Source organism: Zingiber officinale, chromosome 10B (genome assembly GCF_018446385.1).
Source record: "Zingiber officinale cultivar Zhangliang chromosome 10B, Zo_v1.1, whole genome shotgun sequence".
Taxonomy (NCBI): domain Eukaryota; kingdom Viridiplantae; phylum Streptophyta; class Magnoliopsida; order Zingiberales; family Zingiberaceae; genus Zingiber; species Zingiber officinale.
Window position 1 is genome coordinate 68,096,913 of NC_056005.1, and position 9,227 is coordinate 68,106,139.

The window sequence follows — 9,227 nt, forward strand, 5'->3', positions numbered from 1 at the left end:
ACTTTAGGTGCAGGAAGAAGAGGAGGATAAAGAGGAGCTTGCATACCAAAAAAACTTCCTTTTGGCTTGGGCAAAGGAACAAAGGTTTGTCTTCAAGCAAGGCTCAGGAAGAGGAAGAAGACACCAATGGCATTGACCAAGGCAGAGGAAGTGGAGAAAGATGCAAGCAATGCAAATGAAAGCGGAGGAAGAGGAGAAAGACAAAGATGAAAGTTTACATTGAAGAAGTCTCACTGCAGAATTAGAACCCTAGTCTCGTTTGCTCATGTACACTCATGGAAAAGGAAGTTAGTTGTATTTCATTCGCTCACAGATCCTTGCAAAGGAAGTAGTTCTTGAGGCTGTATCTCGTTTTGTTTCACATGCCGATGTGAGATCAAAACAAAATATTTTGAGGATTCTGAGTGACACAACTAGACACCTCAAATTATGCTTACATATACTCCATCCATGGAATGAAATCTGAGTACAAACTCATCAGCATTATCATCCTGTTATTATCATGTCATTAGTGATTTAAAATATACTAAATATTCTATTAACATGTCATTGATAACTAAACTATGCCCAAAGTTTATACAGTAAATTAAAGTGTGTAAGGAAATATAGAATAAAGGTAATGATTGATTCATAAAAAACTGAAGATAAAACTCTTGTTAAAATTTGTAATGTAAAGGCCCACTAATCAATGATCCATTAGTGGGTATATGAAATCAAAATGCTCAAATGACAAACTAGGGTTAACCCTATAGAAAACATGCATAATGATGTACCTATTTAAAAGCTATCCTCTACAATAACTACCAACATGGAATATCATTTTCCTTTCCAGATTGTATGTACACAATGTATTTACATGAGATATCATATTACAAAGCAATAATGTATATTAATCGTTGGGTCAGACATCATACCATATGTGTCATTTGATGGGCTTGTCAACCATTCATTTTCATGGGCATGGTACGGATGTTCCAAATGACTAGCACAGCAAAGCCAGCGCCTCATCACACCCTCTATGCTCTTTTACCTTGCTTTATACTTTCTATGATGAAAAAAATGACAAAATATGGGTTAGTGCTTGATATATAGCTCAAGGTTTTTAACTTGGGTGCATTTTATTTTATATTTCTGATATTAGACTGCCAAATAAGTCGAGGATGCTAAAAATGACTCTAATTAAGTATGCCTTGAGAAGCCCGAAATAACTGGATCCTAGGATTTATCTGATTAGAAACTTGATCAATACAACGTACTTGTGGATCAAAATAGTACATGAATTAGCATACAAATAAAAGTAAGCTATTTGATTATGCATTGTACATTATAAAGCTAAAATTGAAGTTCTAAAAGGTGTAGGCCTACCAAAACAAATTAGACGTGACAAAATCGTCCAAAGTGCGGGAGAGAAGATAGAAATTTAGACAACCGTTTAAGAAACCACAGGGACGAGATAAAAAAGGGGAATGGATGACCAATTATATCCCTTTCAGCCCTACAGATGGAACCAAGAGACAGGTGTGTTTGGTACTCCAGAATGCCATTGCTTTTAGAGATTGAAGCAGAATGAATATACCTCTGCATCAGGAACAAAACTATGCGATGGTGATAACATTGAAGTCGTAACCAATTCTCTACAATAAATTTTTTGGCGCAAAAAGCCAGCGCCAGCATTTAACAAAAGAACGTATAGATATACATATATCAAAAAAGCCTCCACGAGAATGATGCGATCGATAAAGACGAGAAAACCTGGAAAAAAAAATCGACAAAAACAATGCCAGGCAAAATGATACCCTTGTTCTGTGATTCTCGATAGCAAACAATCGCATTTTCCAGACAGCGCCGTGAAGGTAATTACAGATAATCGATGCAAGACGTAACTAAACCCAGACCAGCATTAGGTTTCGCCGCGAACAACACACAAAAACCGAAAAAGAAAGGTGATGATCGGAAACCTCTCACGTCAGCGGGTCAATGGAGCAGCCGAGGCACCTTCCTTCTTCATTCTAGCCACCGCCCCCGAGTGCCGGGGTCGGAGTGAGAAGAGGGAAGGAAGTCGATGGAAGGAGACGGCGAGAGAGAGAGCGCCCCAACAACCTGGCCGCTCGCAGCGCCAGCGGAGCTCGACCGCTTCGCTTCGCTTGGCGTTCAAACTTGAAAGCAGGCTTATTGGCGTGCGACCCCTCCACTCCGTCTGTTTCATCCAGGTTGCCGTCTGTTAGCAACGGAAACCATTCCCCCCCGTACTCGCTGCGGCTGTTTACGCGGACCCATCAAAAGAGTGATTGGCTACACAGATGGAGCCGCGGAGTCTCTAATTAGGATAAGAAGAAATGAGCTGAGTCAAATTTCATTATGTTCAAACTTAGTGAAATAGAATTCAAAGTAAAACAAATAGTTGAAATTATTGTTCGTATTTAATTTATTTTTTATTTTAAATTTTTGATTAAATTTGATTTAAAAATTTATTTAGATGTTATTTAACTTTTAATTTAAATTTATTTAATTGTTTTAATTTTTATATTTTAAATTTATTTAGTTAATTATTGAGATTGATAATATAAATTTATTTATTTATTTTAAAATTTATTTATTTATTTAGTATATTAATAAAAAATTATTGATAAATATAATTTATGAAATTTATTTGTGAATATTGATCTATCTGTTCTAAGTTTATATATATTAAGTAAATATACAACAAAGCTTTTACCAAATTCAACATTAAATTTGTTCACACTACTTGATTAGCGATACGATCTATGAAGTTATGATGATAATTAAATATTGGGTACGCTGAGAATAATTCACATGGGCCACTTTTGTGAAAATTTTTTAGTTGGAAAGAGACGGTGAGTGGAGGCACATAACTTATTTTAATTCAGTTAACCAAGGATTTATTTTTTTTTAGTTGATATTAGGGGTTCAATCTACATAATTAATTTGATTTTTTTAATATTAAAATAAATAAGAAAGTACTCATAGCAAGCGAGTAACCAATTAATCTCTTATTCTTAGATTAATCATTCAATTTAGAAAAATTTATAAATTAATTCACTGAAATTAAAATTCAATTCTTAAATGTTTGAAAAATTAAGAAAATATTTTATTTTGTACTAATGCCCTGAGAAAGTATGTATTTTGTTTTCATTTACTTCCTCAGCTCAATATTATATATGATAAAAAAATTAAAGGGTGGGTTAATACCTTTAAAGGAAAATTTAGATAAGAATATTCTATTGAATACATAAATAATAAATATTAATTCAATTCAATTATGTCCGTGATTTAGTAACCCAAAGTTTTTTTTTTTTTTTTTTTGGACGTTTTTATCAAATGAGCACTCTATTTTTTTTTATTAAAGTTAAATGAGCGCCTCTTTGTACCCCTTTTAATATGATCTATCTAAAATATCCTTATATTATTTGATCTATACGCCATTCGTATAGAAGTTATCAACTAGCTTATATAATTATATAAGCTATAATCTAACTTTTACAACATGTAGAAAGTAGTAACTAGCTTTTACAATATATTATCTGATCATTCAATTATGTAGAACCTAGATGCTAGCTTCTACTATGTATAACTGCTAGGTTGCTAGTTGTTATACATTGTAGAAGCTAGCATCTAGCTTTTACAATTGTAAAAGCTAGCATCTAATTTCTATAACAATAGTTTTATATCATTTTGATTTTTATTTTTCTAAGTGATAATCTAATTAAAATAATATTTCAATGAGCAAACCAAATGATAGTGACTTCATAATACTCATTACATTTAAAATGAATATAATCTAATTCTGATCGAACATATAGAAGTTTGCATATAGCTTTTACAGCGTGTAGCAACTACTGGCTAGTTTCTACAAGTTGTAGATGCTAGTCGATAGCTTCTACAACAACATTGAATGTAGGGGTATTTTCGAGATAAAGGACACTCATTTTTTTTTAGAGGGGCTCTCATTTGACTTTTCTAGAAAGGGGGTGTCAATCTAATGTTTCTATTAATTTAAGGCTCCCTTTTGATTTTTGCTCTTTGTTTTATCTAGGTATCCAACTCATTCAATTAATCCTGAAGATGATCAACTTGGCTTGACAAAAGTTTTTCACCAATCATCAGAGTAAATCAAAAAACACAAATGGGTTATATTGGATGGCTAGTGTCATAAGTTTTTCAAATTTGTGTAATGTACCTGAGTGAGATTTGAACTCGTAAACTTCTATTATGGCCTTTGAGCATGTCATTTCACAAACTTCATTATTTTTCTCTTTCTCAAATATTTTTCTAGAGGTGAAAAAACTTTTTATAAGTCTTGTTCATAATAGATAAAAAAAATTACACAGTATTGATCCAGATTGAAATCAAGGGATGAGTTGACTAAGTCAAGTCTGTAAATACCCAAGTTAGTTTTAATGTTGATCAACCAAGTTAAGTTAGGTTTTGTGTGTATTTAATGTCTTGTGTCTAAATATACAAGAACTTAGGAGAGCACAAGAAGTCGAACAGAAGACACATCGAGTGAGAAAGATAGCACGGGAAGAGAGTCGATGACTCAGTGCATCCGAGGTATATGGAGTTGTGGAAGAGTACATCAATGTAATGAGAAGGATGCATACGGTGCATCCAAGGGACCAGAAGCCAAGAGGAAGTTTGCTCGAAGAGAATGTCATAGTTGGGTTTGGGTAAGCTTAACTTTGGATGATCAGACTATCACCCAAGGTGAGCAGAATCAGAAAATTATTAACTTGAAAGTTGACCATTTAAGGCCCCCCATTGACTTGAGATGTCCAACTGATTCGAAGACCTGAGACGCCTCAGTTGATTGGAGGCACCTCAGATGAACAAGTGTCGAGGCTCCTCAGATCAACTGAGGCGCCCACAAAGATTTGGAGACATTAGGACATGGATAAGAGCGGGAATCCATGGTAACTAAAACTAATGTCGTAAATGTTTTAGTTTCCAAATAATACCTCAGAATCTCTCTTAAACTAAGTTGGTAGAGTAGACCCTAGAATCGATTCTCAAGGACTTCATGATGCCATTAAATTCATGAATTTGATTGGCTGCACTAATCAGTAGGAATTTGTTCTATTTTATAATTGCAATCCAATGAAATCAATTACTGGAAAGTTCCCTTATGACTAGAAATATCATTAATTGAATTTAACTATGAGGTAGAAAAATAGATCTACAGATTACGAACCAAAGGACTAAGAATTTATCTAACAGAACTTTTAAAAGTAATAACATAACTCAACTGAAATGAATCAAGACTTGGAATCTTAAATCTACAGTCAAATGTAATACTCTTCAAAATCAAGAACAAGAAAAAAAAAGAAACACATTCATCACATTAACGAACATGCAAAGTCTCTAAGAATTTCAGTAGAGAAAGAAAACTTCAATTAAAGAAACAGCAATAGTTTGATAGAGGAAGAAAAGAAAAGAACCCTAGTAAGTTGGGAACCCCCAAGCACTCACCAGAGTTGACAGAATGCCACTAAAATCCAAACAAGAAAATAACTAAATCCAGATCTAGGATCTGATCTATTTGTCGATTAATGCCACAAAATGATGAATGATAAAGAAGGAATCAACTAAAACCAATTCCCATATCCAGTGTTCGAAGAGAGGAGTCACCGAAGTTGACAACAAGCCTCAGATCTACTCATTATCGTCCTTCCCTTTCCTTGCTCCTCGTCTTTTTCCTCCGAAGAACCAGCCACCCCGAACTCTCGTTTTCTCCTCCTTTTTATTCCCTCCTCAGATCTCAAATATTAGCTGTACGGTTCAGATCCCTCCAATCCATATTCAACGGTCTAGGTTTGCCACAAGTTGCAAATCTTGACCAGCACTTCATCCATGGCTTATATTAAATCCAAATACTAATGTAGAGCTCTGATTATTCTTCCTTATAAACCTTCAAAAATACATCAACAATTGGTTAACAAATACTCCATATTTGCTAATTAATCGTCAAAGTCCAGTGAGCGATTAAAATCATTTATCATAGATAAAAGCACAATTAAAGTTTGATAAGCAACTGAAAATCTGGAAAATAAAACTAAAATATTGAAGTGAAATGACAAGTATCAAAAATCCCCCGCACTTATCTTTGTCCGTCCCAGCAATTAAATAGCTCAAAAAGATGTTCTATTTTTTTCCTTCGAATACTACTAACAGTATATTGAGAAGTGTAAAGAAAGTTATCTATGCCCATCGAATCAAACAAGAACATTCAAGTACAATACCCTTCACAATTCAACTAGCAAGGTAGTTTTAATTACTCAAATAGTCAAGATCAACTCACACTTTCCAGATGGGAATTTATCCCTCTCACTCGCCTAATCTAACACTGAAATGGAGTTTCTCTCTATGCCACTTCAACACTTCACTACCATATGTTTGCCTTCTTTCTAACTCTCCACCATTCTGTCATAACACGACACAAGTCAAAAGGCTCTTTTAAGAAGAAGAACACAACCTGAGACAAAGGCCAATTGAATTTGGAGCAAACATGTCTAGAACAATAAGGAAAAATGAAGAATAGCTATGCTGGGAATTGTACTCAATAAATTCCATACTTGTTCTTTCACCATTTTATTAATCAAAATTGTCATTCCTACACTAGTCATACTCCCTGGTCCAATTATGTTGCTCATTCGAGAACTCTCAAATACAACCACTTTATTCATATCCTTCCAGTATTCTATCCACCTTAGTTCTGAAATTTAGTTTACTGAACAACACCAACTGCCAATAAGACTTAATCAAAATTAATTTGTTGAATGAATAAAACTCCAGCTGTAACTTCTTTCTCCCAAATCCTACAACCCCTGGTATTTCACAACTACTCAATTCCCCTGTTCTACTTTTACTTCCCATTTTTTTCATCATGTATAAAACTATAATTCCAGAAATTACCAAGCAAAACTCACCAACAATTGAACAATTTTAACTGCCCTAACATCTTACTTAACCAAGTTGACTATTGAAGAATGCACAATTGTTTTGTTTTGTTTTTTGTTTTGTTTTTGTTTTTTTTTCCAAATCAAGAATAGAATTAGTACCCCTTAGTCAGACTTAAAACCACACTCCATTCCTTCAATGACTACCATTTGTCCCCCAATTCTAGAATTCATATCCCTAAGAATCAAGCTCCTTAAAGTTTTCAATGGTACCCTATTAGTAAAGAAACACTTATATAATACATGACTTAAATTTCTTGGCTTAACATCTACCTTGCAATAAATTCAGCATCAGTCAACAACTCTGCATCTTTTAACTCAGAATCGTGTTGAAAAGAAATAGCTCAAAGAGTTGTAATAAGACAATACCCTAAGAACGTTCTCTTCTTCCATAACCTTCACATTCTTTTAGTCTGCAGTACTCATCTAAATCCATCTTATAACATGCATATTCTGTCACTAATCTGGAAATACAGCACAAAAATCCCCACAAAGAAATGTGATTCTTCAAACAATTAAACTCAGTACCATCATAGATCTGTCGCTTTCAATGATGTCCCGAAAGTTTAAAATTAACTTTCAGCTCTTACCTCTAAAATTCAGAAAAGAACACTCCAACTTCCTACAAAATTAACTCCAATGCAAACAAATCACCAAATCACTCGCCTTTCCCCCCACACTTAAACTTTTGTTCGTCTCGAACAAAGGAACTCATTAAGAAATTTCCAGCATACCAAAACAAGCCAAGAAGATATATGGAAAGGAATCAACATAAAAATAACAAGATAGAAAAAAACAAGCCAAAAAGATTTGTGGAAAGGAAACCAAAGAAAGCCTTCATCATCCCCATGCTTAATGTATAGCAACTATAATTTTGAATAGAAACAAGGCAAATTCTGGAGTTCCATGTGTAAAGTACATATCACACAGATGAAAATAGACAAAAGTTTTGCTATGGCCTCACTAGGTATTAAATGAACTTAACTATTCAAGATAAGGTCCACCATCTTACTAACTGAACAATGAAATTATCTAACAAGTCATGCCAAAAGTTGAATATCGATGAACCACAAACAAAATCCTTTACAAATCCGAACACATCATCAGTACTACTCAAAGAAATTAATAGATTGGAGATCAGAAACAATCATTATTGAACCCATAGAAAACAACCTAACTACCAAAACCACAGAGCAATAACAAAAGAAAAGATTAATAGAATTCAAACAAGAAAGAACATAATATGCTAATAAAAGAACATAGAGCACACTCCCTTTTTTAAGTGGAGTAGATTGCCTCTTCCAAGCTCAATTTCTCTATCCATCCTACCACAACACCTTCATGAAACACCTTGAGACGATGCCCATTACCTTGAAAATTCTCCCTGTAGGAAATTCCTGAATCTCAACAACACCATAAGGGAAAACATTAGTGACACAAAAATGTCCTTCCCATCTAGACTTCAATTTACCTCCCATCAAACTAAGTCTAGAATTAAACAATAAAACCTTATCTCCTACATGGAATTCTTTCCTCAAAATCTGCTTATCATGAAAAGCCTTAGTTTTCTCCTTATAAATTCGAGAACTCTCATATGCCTCCAATCTAAGCTCTTCAAGCTCTTGTAATTACAATTTCCTTTCGGCACCGGCCTCTCCCAAATTCATATTACATGACTTCACTGCCCAATATACTTTATGTTCAACTTCCACAGGCAAATGACAAGCCTTACCAAAAACAATACAATATGGAGACATCCCTATAGGAGTTTTATATGCAGTCTGGTATGTTGGTGCAACCTTAGGACAAGGTTGACCTGGGTGACCCAACTCGAGTTGACCTGACTCGAGGTATATTTTGATGTTTGACAAGAATAGAGAAGTTATATTTTGATGTTTGAAAAGAATAGGAACTTGGGGGATTGTGGGTGCAACCTTTGGTCAAGGTTGACCTGGTTGACCCGACTTGAGTTGACCTGATTCGGGAAAAGTCTAAGTATGGAGACTTGGCACGGAAAAGTCCAAGCAGGGAGCTTGGCACGGGGAAAAGTCCAAGTATGGAGACTTGACACGGAAAAGTCCAAGCAGGGAGCCTGGCACGGGGAAAAGTCCAAGTATGGAGACTTGGCACGGAAAAGTCCAAGCAGGGAGCTTGGCACGGGAAAAGTCCAAGTATGGAAGCTTGGCATGGGAGGTCGGAGAGGGCTCGGTAGCTCGTTCTCTGGACTGGATGGAGTCGGAGAGGGTTCGGTAG

General features: G+C 34.9%; 1 pseudogene; it reads right to left on the bottom strand.

Moving 5' to 3' along the window:
- LOC122030398 overlaps window positions 1–1,008 on the bottom strand; it is a 55,097-nt pseudogene extending 54,089 nt beyond the window's left edge.
- Window positions 1,009–9,227: the final 8,219 nt, after the last annotated feature.